General features: G+C 39.2%; 1 pseudogene; it reads left to right on the forward strand.

The window, feature by feature from the left end:
- The first annotated feature begins 7367 nt into the window (after positions 1–7367).
- LOC102840955 lies at positions 7368–8413 on the forward strand (annotated as a pseudogene).
- Positions 8414–12602: the final 4189 nt, after the last annotated feature.

Below are 12602 nucleotides of genomic sequence, written 5' to 3' on the forward strand. Positions count from 1 at the left end.
TGCCTCCAGGTAGATGTGATCAGGGAATGGGCTTACCTTTTCACTCTTCTTCCTGAGAAGTTTCAAGATAGCACTGTTGGTCATTTTGATGTGACTTAGGATTTAATTTTTGGCCTATTTCCTCTTTTGTCTGCTTGTCCCGCTCCACAATCCCTGTTCAGGCCTTTTTTCTAGTTGGAAACAATTTAGGGCCGACTGTGGCTATTTGGTTTTAATTGGAAACTGTCTCTTTAAACTTTGAGGAGGTCTGTGCGCATGCATAGTAGAACCCTCCGCGGGTGGGGCTGGGTGTCCACTAGGTCAGGCACCCCTATAGTCACCAGAATGGAGGTGCACAGACAGCAAGGGACCAATGAACAGATACCAAAAGAAAAGAATGTCCACACCTTTATCTCTGTGGTTCTGCCAGGTATCTGTGGCCGCTCCGATCCTTCCCCCACATGGTCTCTCCCAAGATGGCGGCTCCTGGGGCAGCTGAGCGTCCTTAACTAGAAAGCGATAGATTTCTTGCTTCTGCCACAAATTCCCCCAGCTGTGAACCTTCCAACCTTCTAATATTCCTTTATATGTGGTTCAGAGTTCTGGGACCAGCCCCTGATCCTGCTTGGTCAGGTATTCTGTGTTGTTGTTGGCGGAGCTCCTTTACTACACGCCCACCCGATCTGCCATCTTGTTTGTTCTCGATTTCCTTTCTTATGATGCTGTCATTTGCTTTCAGTTTCAGGATAATACTGGCCTTATAGAATGATTGGAAAAGTGTTTTCTCTTCTGTTCTTTCAGTGACTTGTTGAATATTGATAATTACAGTTTAATTGTTTTATAGAATTTAGCAGTGAAACCATCTGTACCTGTGCATGTATCTGCCAGTTTGTCACAGTAAGGTAGCCATGCATGTTGCTGTGATTCTGGAAGCTTTGCGTCCAATATTTCAAATGTCAGCAGGGTCACCCATGGTGCATAAGTTTCAGCAAAGCTTCCAGACTAGGAAGAAGGAGCGGAAAGCTACTTCTGAATTTATAGCCACTGCAAACCTTATGAATAGCCGCAGAACACTGTCACATATACTCTCAAAAGATGAGTCCCTCAAGTTAGAAGGCACTCAGAATAACTGGGGGAAAGCTGTCTTCTCAAAATAGAGTTGACAGTAATGACGTGAATAGAGCAAAACTTCCAAGACCTTCATTTGCTGATGGAACTCAACAAACATGAGAAGAAGCAGCTGCATCCATCCATTAGTAATTGGAACTTGGAACTTTAAAGTATAAATCTAGGAAAATTGGAAGTTGTCAAAATGAAATGGAAATGGAAGATGGCTATCTGATTGAAAGAGATCCATATTTGTGCCCATTCAAAGAGAGATGACCCAATGGAATTTAGAAATCATCAAATAATATCATTAATATCATATGCAAGTAAAATTTTACTTAAGATAATGCAAAAGTGGTTGCAACGGTACGCAGACAGGGAGCTACCAGAAATTCAAGCTGGATTCAGAAGAGGATGTAGAACTTGGGATATCATTGCTAACATCACATGGATCTTGACTAAAAGCAGAGAATACCAGAAAAGTCTTTACTTGTGCTTGTTGACTAGACAGAGGCATTCAATTTCTGGGTCTTAACAAACTGTGGATAACATTTCAAAGAATGGGTATTCCAGAACACTTAATTGTGTTTATGTGTACATAGATCAAGAAGCATTTGTTAGAACAGAACAAGTATATACTGAATTATGTAATATCAGGAAAGAGGTCCACCAGGATTGTGTATTTTCACCATACTTATTCAATCTCTGTGCTCAGTAAATAATCTGAGAAATTGGATTATATGGAAGAAAAACATGGCATCAGGATTAGAGGAAGGTTCATTAACAGCCTGCAATTTGCAGATGATACAGCCTTGCTTACTAGAAGGGAAGAGGAGCAAAATACTTTCTGATGAAAGTCAAAGACTCCATACAGCCTTAAATATGGATTGTACCTCATTGCAAAAAAAGCTAAAATTCTCACAATTGGACCAATAAACAACAACATTATAAATTGGGAAAAGATTGAAGTTGTTTTGCTTGGATCTATACTTCCTTTTGCTTGGGTCTATAATTAACACTCCTCAGAGCAGCAGTCAAGGAATCAAATGACAGTTGCATTATGCAGATCTGTCACAAAAGGTATTAGTTTGAGGACTAAATTGTGAGTGACTCAAGCAAACAAACAGGTCTGTGTTATAGGAAATACAGCCAGAAAGTACCTTAGAAGCCAGGATGGCAAGACTTCGTCTCTCATACTTCAGACATAAATATCAGAAGGGACCCATCCCTGGAGAAGAGCATCATGTTTGGTAAAGTGTTGGGTCAGCAAAGAGAAAGACCTCCAATGAGACTGATTGAACTGGTGGCAGCGGTAATGAGCTGAAGCGTAATGCCAGTTTTAAGGACCTCGCAAAGTTGCCTTCTATTGTGCATCAGAACCAGAACCAACTCGACAGTACCTAACAACAAGGTTTTTTCTGTTCTAATTCAATCTTTTATTAAGCTATTCAATTTTTCAATTTTTCTTGAGTCAATTTTAGTACTTTATGTCTTTTCTGGGAATGTTAACATTTCCTCTAAGTTATCTAAGTTATGGCCATACAGTTGTTCATACAATTCTTTTATACTCCTCTTTCTGTATGAAAAATAGTATTGCCTCATCTTTCATTTCTGATTTTAGTAATACAACTTTTTTTTTCTTGGTCAGTTGATTTTGTTGTACTTTCTAAGAGTACCAATTTTTTTTTGGTGATTATGCCTTTCCTTCTATATTAACTTTTGTATGCATTTTTTTTTATGTGGGTAATGTTACTCAATTTTTGTGAAATTTGTCCCTTTTGTTACGTATACATATAGATCATTCATTTTCTAAGTCTTTTTATCCCCCCCTTTGGTTTGCTATATTGTATTTTTTTCATTTTTTGTCCACTTAATCATTTCATTTTTCATTTCCTTAATATGAATTGAAGACTAGTAATTTATCTCTGAAAGGTACTTTAGTTATATTGCAATGTTTTAATATGCAGCAGTTTCATTGTAGTTTTTTTTTTTTTTTTTTTATTGTTGTTTTTGAGTGCCATCTAGTCAGTTCCAATGCTTATCGGCCCTGTGTAGGGTTTCCAAAGAGTGGTTGATAGGTTTGAACCGCCAGCCTTACAGTTAACAAACAGTCCAGTGCTTATCCTACAGTACCATGCAACGAATCCATTTTCTATAGTCATAAATATTTAATTATGACTATTTTCTTTGGCTCATGAGGTGCTTAGAAATAGCCTCCTTGGTTTCATACATATAGGATCATCACTATATATTTCTTGGAATTTACTTCTTTCTTTTTTCAGGATGCATATTGTTTCTCTTATTTGTCTAACTGCAATGGCTAAATCTCTACTGCAGTGTTAAATAAAAGTGGTAAGAATGGACATCCTTGTCTTGTTCTTGATCTTTGGATAAAAAATGTTCAACCTCTATTGAGTCTAATGTTAGCAGTTCTTTCATTAATGCTGCTTATCATGTTCCTTCTATTTACACATTGTTGAGGATTTTTCTCATGAATTGGCGCTAGATTTTGTGAAATTCATGTTCTAAAAGTATCAAAGTGATCACGTGGATTTTCTTTTATTAATGCCCTGAGCCCATGGGCACTTACCTAGCACCTGGGGACTAAGTGTGAGAGTGAAATGGCCAGCTGATCTGATGTGTAGGGAGGTGTGCATGAACTCCCAAACTTGCAGCTTGTACCTGTTTGACATTGCTTAGACGGCTAGCTGACCAGAACTCGACCAGGTGAAGATCAAGTTGCTTGATACTGTGAGCAAGTGTAAATTGCTACAATTTGATGACCTAGACTTTTGCTTATGGATGCCTTTGCTCAAAATTCTACCTGGAATGGAAGGTTTCTTCATATCAAGGAACAAGCTTGTTTCCTCGGTGTACTAGGTTGATAGGGACAAGCAATTGAGACATTGGCTATTAAAAAACAGGGTGGCGGAGTTAAAAAGGCATGAAGCGGCTGGTTTACAAGTTTCCCTGAGCATGCTTATTTTTAGGATGATGGGAATAAGGTAGAATCCCTGCTGAATAGTTTCCCTCTTTTCCAGGTGGATCTAATCAAAGGGGATCGGGGATGGGGGATGGTGATAGGATCTTATGATTCCATTTTGAGTAATTGTTAGCAGGATTAATTGCGATTGTCACTGCTGTAGTTGTAGAAGATATGTAACTAAAATGGGGAAGAGTTCATCTTTCATCTGAGGAACTGACGATCCCTGAACCATCAAGAAGGAAGAACATGAGTGGATTGTGAGATCCTTCCTACAAAAACGGCTACAGCAGAAATGGTGACCGAGATGGTGGCATGAAGAAACAGAGCAGCTGCCGTTTCTAGGCTCATGGACTGAGTAAGACTGTGTGCCTACAGGCAGGAGGCTGTCTTGCAGAATATGACCTTTGGACATTTAAATGAATATGTATTTTTGGTTTTGTATGTGTGCATCAAATATTTTTGCTTTGTTCCTTTGTGAAATACAAGGTGTAAATGGGGTGCCACAGGGAGGAAGTAGGATAAGTATTGTTGCAAGGAGGGGATTGTTAGCACTGAAATGAAACAAAGTATTTAATTTGTTGAATGTAGAATTGATGATCTTGTCTGAAAACCTTAACTCAATTCAAAATAAAAAGTTAAAAAAAAACACCGTCTACATAAATTGTTGTTATTGTTAAGTACCGTGGAGTTGGTTCTGACTCATAGTGACCCTGCACAGGATTTCCGAGGCTGTAAATCTCTACAGGAGCAGAACACCTCATCTTTCTCCCGCAGAACCCCTGGTAGTTTTGAACTGCTGACCTTGAGATTGGCAGCCCGACTCGTAATCACTACGCTACCAGTGGTCTTTCGTCTACCCAAGTGGATTACAGTATATTGTTGTATGTGCCCTCAAGTCACTTCTGACTCACAGCAACCTTATATACAACACAACCAAATGCTACCTAGTCTTGTGCCATCTTCACAATCACTCCCTATTTTTGAGCCCATTGTTTGAACCATTTTGAGCCCATTGTGTGAACCACTGGTTCAGTTAATCTCACTGAGGATTTTATCTTTTGTATAGACCCTCAACTTTACCTGGCATGAAGGCCTTCTCTAAAGAATAGTCCCTCATGATAACATGTTCAAAGTATGCAAGACAAAGTTACAGCCAAGGGCCATAGTCTCCTGGTTCCACCAGTCGCTCTCCATCCAGTAAGCCTGGTGATTTTTATGATTTTGAGTTTGGTTCTTTCCCACTCCTTCCAGTACCTTTTAATGTGATCCCTTTTAGAGCAGTTGGTAATGATTGTCAGGTACCATCTAGTTCTTCTGGTCTCAGTGTCATGGAGACTGATGTTCACCTGGTCCATTAGTGCACTGGACTAACCGTTTCCATATGTCACTGATTTTCATCACTCTTCTTTGATCCAGACAGGGAGAAACTAATAGCTACACCTTAGATAGCTGCTAGTCAGCTGTTAAGCTTCCAATCGCTATTCACCAGAGAAGGCTATACAGTATTGTCTTTGTGGATTATAGCATGCTCATTAACCATGGTCCTCAGCCCCCAAACTGAGTGACTCATTCCCTCTTGTTGTTTGGTTATATATAAGAATTTGTCATAAATTTGCCCTCAGTATGCTCCACTACATTTATGAATATTTGGGCAGCAAAAGCAAATGCCCGTGTACAAATATTCTCTTAAATCTTCATGTGTGTATGAGATATACTCCTTCTTTTCCTCCCACACATAATCAACTCATGTGTATTCATGCATCTACTTGTAGATCACCGTTATTGTAGGATTGTGTATATTACAGTATTTACCTCTGTTACCTTTGATTTTTGTTCTCCTCCTGCTGTCTTCCTGTGTCTCCATCGTTTTATGCATACCACCTTCCCCTTTACCTAAGTAACATATGTATTTATTCCCAAGCTTAAAACAGTTTGTTCTATCTTTTAATGTACTTGACTTCATCTCCATGTGGAAGCTCTGTAACTACACTAAAATTCCCTCCTTTTACTCTGTTTTCCTTAATTTCATCTGCAGTTTTCTTGATGTTTCTCTTAATTCCTCTTAATTCAGTGAAAGTACCTAAATGCCATTCTTTTGAATTCATTATTAGGTAGTTCCCATGCCTTTTCTTCCTCACAAAGGTTTTCCAGCTCTGTATTTTGGTCCCTTGTGTAAGTCACTGTCGCTTTTTTGTGTGAACTGAAATTGTCTATTTTCTCTGAAATATTGTAGTTTTGTTGTATTTGTATTTGATGGGTGATTGTTGGTAAGGCACTCACCACTTGTCTCCTCGTGGCTCTAATAGAGAATGTGAATCTGTACACAGTTCTCTGTTTTCCATTTGTTTCGTACAGTTGAGGACATCATTAACTGGTTTGGGCTGCTGTCTATCAATGATCAGCTGCAGCAGGAGTGGGTAATGTCCCTTACCCAGAAGTGGGGCTTCAGAGGAGGAGATATGGGTGTGACTAGACTTTGCTGGCAGGTTGCTATCTCCTGTCTGGAGGGACAAAGAGGGAGGGGGTGACAAACAACAACAACAAAAATAAAGTTATAAAGAAAAAAAGTAAATGAGAGAAATCAGGCCAACAACAGAAAGAAAAATAATTTAATAGCTAGAAAGGGAAAAAAAAGGAAAGGTAAACACAAAGGAAAAGATTAAGAAAAGAGGGGAAAAGAAAGAAAAGACATACCAAACAAAACTAGGGCAAGGGACAAGAAAAGAGAAAGAAAGTTGTAAAGAAAAAGCTAATAGATAAAAGAGAAACTGAAGAAAAGCAAGGATAAGAAACAAGGGAAGCGGGGGAAAAGAAACAAGCAAAGGAAAAAACTGGGACAGAGGCAAGACCCAGACAAAAGAAAACTGTTGGCTGAGCATCTGGTATGTCATGAGCCAAGGAGCTCAGGGGCCAGTGGTCAAGGAGTGAGTTAGTGAGATGGAGTTCTTGCTGGTCTAGATGTCATCTAGGATCAAAGCACCTGATCCAAAAGTAGTTCATACCAGCTGAAAAGGTGGCCTGTGTCAAAGTGCTAGTTCCCAAAAGGAACTGCAGACACAGAGGCCAACTGGAGGCAAGGTGACTGGTTAATAAAGTTCTGGCTTCCCATAGGTTATCAAGAACGGGCTCTGTGCATTTTGCTAGTGTGATGAGGCAGAGTTCAAGAGCCTCCAGGTGTGAGGTTGGTGCGCCAGTTGACAGATCCAAAAGGCTCAACTCAGACCTCAGACAGAGCAAAGAAAGTGCAGGGGATGTGACCGACTACTGACTGGGTGGATGAGAATGAGGGCTGGCCATGCTTCTGATCACCAGGAAGGTGTGCAAAATGATGGAGGATCCCACCTACCTTGTACTGGTGGTGTATTTTGCAACATCTTTTGATGCTTCCTGAATCATTCAGTATTTTGCCCATAAAATCCTTCACTACTGGCTTGCCTCACCACGCCTCCACACCAACCGGGCCGCCTAGGAGCACGTACCGCTGCGACCCCATGGTGAGCTGCAGTACTTGGACTAGATGGAGCACATCCTCTGCTGCGGTGTCCTAAAGGAGGACCACATGGGCACTGGCACCCTGTCTGTGTTTGGCATGCAGACACGCCACAACCTGAGATGTGAGCTTCGTCTGCTGGCAACCAAGTGTGTGTTCTGGAAAGGTGTTTAGGAGGAGCTTCTGTGGTTTAACAAGGGATCCACCAATGCTAAAGAACTGTCTTCTAAGGACGTTAAGATCAGGGATACCAATGGGTCCTGAGACTTTTTGGACAGCCTGGGATTCTTCACCCGAGAAGAACGAGATATAGGCCCAGTTTATGGCTTTTAGTGAAGGCATTTGGGGGCAGAATGTAAAGAAATGAATTCAGATTATTCAGGTTAAGGAGTGGACCAACTGCAAAAGGTTACTGATACAATCAAAACCAACCCTGATGGGAGAAGAATCATCATGTGTTCTTAGACCTTTCTCCGATGGTGCTGCCTCCCTGCCATGCCCTTTGCCAATTCTATGTGATAAATGGTGAGCTGTCCTGCCAGCTGTACCAGAGATCAGGAGACAGGGGCCTGGGGGTGACTTTCAACATCTCCAGCTATGCCCTGCTCTCCTACATGACCACACTCATCACAAACATGAAGCCAGGTGATTTTGTACATACTTTGGGAGATGGACATTTTTATGTGAATCACATTGAACCATTGAAAGTTCATCTCCAGCGAACACCAAGACCCTTCCCCAAGCTCAACATTTTTCTAAAAGTTGAGGCAATTGATGATTTCCAAGCTGAAGACTTTCCAGCTGAAAAATACAGTCCTTATCCGACTATTAAAATGGAAATGTATGTCTAGAAAGCCTGTAAAGACTTGTTTCAAGGAGGATGCCAACTGGATGCCCCAGCTAGAAAGTGCTTTTTGCTATGAAGGACAAAGAAATTGAGGTTTTAACTCAATTTAAAACAGTGTTTTAAACTGTTGATTACCTATCAGTTATTAGTCATTAAAAATGGCTTCGTTTTAAGAATGCTGCCAATAACAATATAATCATGCAAGTTCTTTTAAAAGAAAAAAATGTCTTGATGAAAGATGACATTATGAATAATGTTAGGAAAGTGTTACAAATCAGACTGCGAACCTTAAGGTCAGCGGTTCAAAACTACCAGCCACTCCACGGGAGAAAGATGAGGCTTTCTACTCCTGTAAAGATTTACACCCTCGGAAACACTGTACAGGGTCGCTATGGGTCAGAACCGACTCAACGGCACTTAACAACAACAACATAAACATGTATATGCATTTTACACTCTTATCTTTATAGGAAGGTCACCAAATCTCTTTCTTGTGAGTTTCCTCATAGTTTTAATGTTTCCATGTTCTTCTTGGATTTTCATTCTCTTGGTATGTTGTGAAGTGGTAAATTTCTTTGAGGTTGCCTTATAGTCCATTAACTTTTCTCTCCATTTAGTGCAGTCTGTTTTATTCTTTAATCTACCTGATCTTCTCACCATCTGGGTCTCTGTTCCTACGTGTTTACTTTCTTTTACATTGTACTTGTTTTGATCATAGACTGACCTCCCAGATTCTCTGAGTTTGTTCTTATAGTTCTGTTCTGTTCTCAACTCTTCTTCTATCGACTTAATTCTGGGAGGTGCTGCCACGTATGTCAATCTCTGGTTGTTGTCTGTTCTTGTTTGTTCTCAGTACACAGAACTCCCTTTAGGATGTTTTGTAGCATAGGGTTGGCTTTGGCAAAATCCCTTAGCTTCTGTTTATCTTGGAATGTTTTGATTACACCATCATATTTGATTGATAGCTTTGCTGGATAAAAGATTCTTGGTTGGCAATTTTTTTCTTTCAGTATCTCTCCATTGCCTTCTTGCTTGCATGGGAAAGGTCACCAAATCTCAAGAATTCTTTAAACCATTTCCTCAAACTTGAGTGAGCTCAATAACACCATCAATCATAATGTATAGGGTGGTTATGAACATTTAAGTTATTTGCTTTATATATTGTTTTATAATAAAGTGATAGTCTGCATTTGTCAATTTTTAAGATCTCTTATTGCCATTTACCTACCAAGTTCTTGCCTAAAATAATTGAAGTTGACTAAGCACTCCCAAACAAACATTTGCTGTTTTTTGGATGTTACTCATAGAATTAGAATTTGTATTTTATAAATGCTGACTAAATTATGTCTTGCCCTGTTTATCTTTGATTCATCTAATTCTAGCTACCTTGTATCATTAAACAGTAACCACTGCTTGGTGCTAATAGCACAACATGGTGAACATAATTAATATTACTCAATTGTGTACTTATAATTAAGCTGACATACCTTTTGTTATACCTGTTTTTCTACAATACAAATTTTCAAATGAAGTCCTTCACTATTGCAACTTGAATTCTTTCTTCAGTTCTCTCATTTTGAGAAATGCCACGTGCGTTCTTCCCTTTAGATTTTCTAACTCCAGGTCTTTGCACATTTTATAATAAAATTTTATTTTTTCTTCTCAAACTTTCCTTTGAAATATTCTCTTCAGCTCTTTTACTTCATCATTTCTTCCCTTAGATTTAGTTACTTTACATTCAAGAGCAAATTTCAGAGCCTCTTCTGACATCCATTTTGGTCTTTCTTCCTTTCCTGTCTTTTTAATGACCCTTGCTTTCCTCATGCTATTCTTGAAGTCAACACCAACTTAGGTCTTTGGTTCAATGTGTCCAATCTGTTACTTATTTTAAGTTTTTACTGTGAATTGAGTGATAGTTTACATGAGGGAACATCAGTTTTACACTCATTGTTTCATTGCAATGATTACCATCTCCTCTGTGCATCATCTTTCAACAGTTTTTGCTTCTATTCTCTCTGGTTTGGTTTGGTTTTGGATATACACAAAAACATTCAGGAATATGTAATCATTTAAACAACAAACGGATACAGTCTGCAAGTCCGCCCCCCCAGCCATTAGCACCTGGCTGCCAACACTCAGCCTTTCTCTTTCTGTGAGTCTAGAATCCTCAGCTGCTCTCTCTCTCCATGTCCTCATCTCTGTCTCCATCTCTGGTGTCCCTGCTTTGTTGGATAGGGTCCCACATTCCACTTGTGCTCTTCTCCCTTGATGGTCCTAGGGTCCTCTGTTCCTGGACTGTAAGATTAACTACTCCCCCCTTTATATTACAAAACTTCTACCTTTATAGTTGTGACAATCGCAATTATTAGTCATGATAACAGTTACTCACTATTGAATCATAAGAATCGTATCCCCATCTCTTTTCACCAGACACACCTAGACAAGATGAATACTATTCAGTGGGGATTCTACCTTCCCCCACACAGTCTGAAACTAAATTCCCTCTTGAAAACTTGTAAGCCAGTCACTTTGTGCCTTTATAGCCCCCCCACTTTAGGTAGCCAGTGTATAAGTTGCTCATCCCCATCAACCCTGTATACACAGGGGATAGGATTGATACTTGATATGAAGACTCCTTCCCTTTCAGTTGGTATTGTGAGCTACTACATCCATAAGTATAAATCCCAATCTGTTTTTGAGATAGTCTCTAAATTCAAGTAATATTTTAGCTCTCATTTACAAGTTTTAACTTTCATCAGCTTCAAGTTGAATTTACATATAAGGAATTGGGATAAGGAAACACATACTAGGGGCTTCAAAATGTTTATGGAAAAAAAGAATTAAAATATATTTGCATTTTTCCAAAAAATGTTTAAGCACCCCGTATTTGAGGGGACACAATTTTTAATGCATAATATTTTCTGTATATCGCTGTATTTTTTGAGAAATTTTGAATCTGTATTCATAAGTGCTTGTTAGGTACCATCAAGTCGGTACCTACTCATAGTGATCCTATGTCTAACAGAAGGAAACACTGTCCAGTCCTGTGCCAGACCTCACAGTCGCCTAATGCCATTGCTGCTGCCACTGTGCCAATCCATCTCATCGGGCTCTTCCTCTTTTTCTTTAACACTTCACTTTACTTTACCAACCATGATCTCCTTCTCCAGGGACTGTTCACTCATGATAATATGTCTGAAGTGGAGTGCTAGAGAAGAACTTAGTAAACTCATGCAGTTGGTCATTTTGTAGAGGTTATTTGATCTTAGGGAGTTTTCTGTAGCATCACTGAGAAGCATAAACTTCCACATTACTCCTGTAAAAGTTGGCTTTTACATTTATTAATAATAATAACCCTTTTTTGGAAGCAATTTTACATATCTAGAAACATAATACCTGTAGAAATTCATGTGAACACAGCACATTTTTTTAAGATAAATAAGAAAACCAATAGATCTGACACCCACGAGCTTATTTTATACATTTTGCTGTACTTGTTTCTTGTAGATTACATTAGAGGTTGCATTTCAGAATAAGTTATTAAGCATATCAGTAGTAATGGGGTTGAGTGAAGATTACATGTTTCTGAACAGTGAAAATAACCTTTTTGTTAACGTTTTATTGTGAATTGCTTGAAGGTTTACAGATAAGATCATCAGCTTTACATTCAATAAATTATACATTTTGTTTCATCTCAGTGATTCCAGTCCAGTCCAGTCCCTGCAACAACAGTTAGCCTACTTCCTCCGTGGGGCTTCCCATCTATAGCTTATATTTTGCAAATGAACCAAGCAAAAATATTTGATATACACACACAAACCAAAAAATATATATTCGTTTAAATGTCCAAAGGTCACATTGTACAAGACAGCCTTCAGCCAATAGGCACAAAGCCTGACTCAGTCCGTGGGCCTAGAGCCCACAGCTGTTCTGTCTCTTCATGCCACACCATTTCTGCCATTGCTGCTTTTCTAGGTAGAATCTCATGATCCACTCGTGTGTTTCTTTCTTGGTGGTCCTGGGATCATCTGTTCCTGGAATAAAAGATTAACTCCTCTCCCTTTTCTTTACATATCTTCTACAATTACAGTTGTAATAATCACAATGAATCCCGCTAACAAATACTCACAATTGAATCATAAAAACCTATCACCATCATCCCCCATTCCCTTTCACTAGATCTGTCTGGAAAA

Source organism: Chrysochloris asiatica, unplaced genomic scaffold (genome assembly GCF_000296735.1).
Source record: "Chrysochloris asiatica unplaced genomic scaffold, ChrAsi1.0 scaffold00495, whole genome shotgun sequence".
Lineage (NCBI taxonomy): Eukaryota > Metazoa > Chordata > Mammalia > Afrosoricida > Chrysochloridae > Chrysochloris > Chrysochloris asiatica.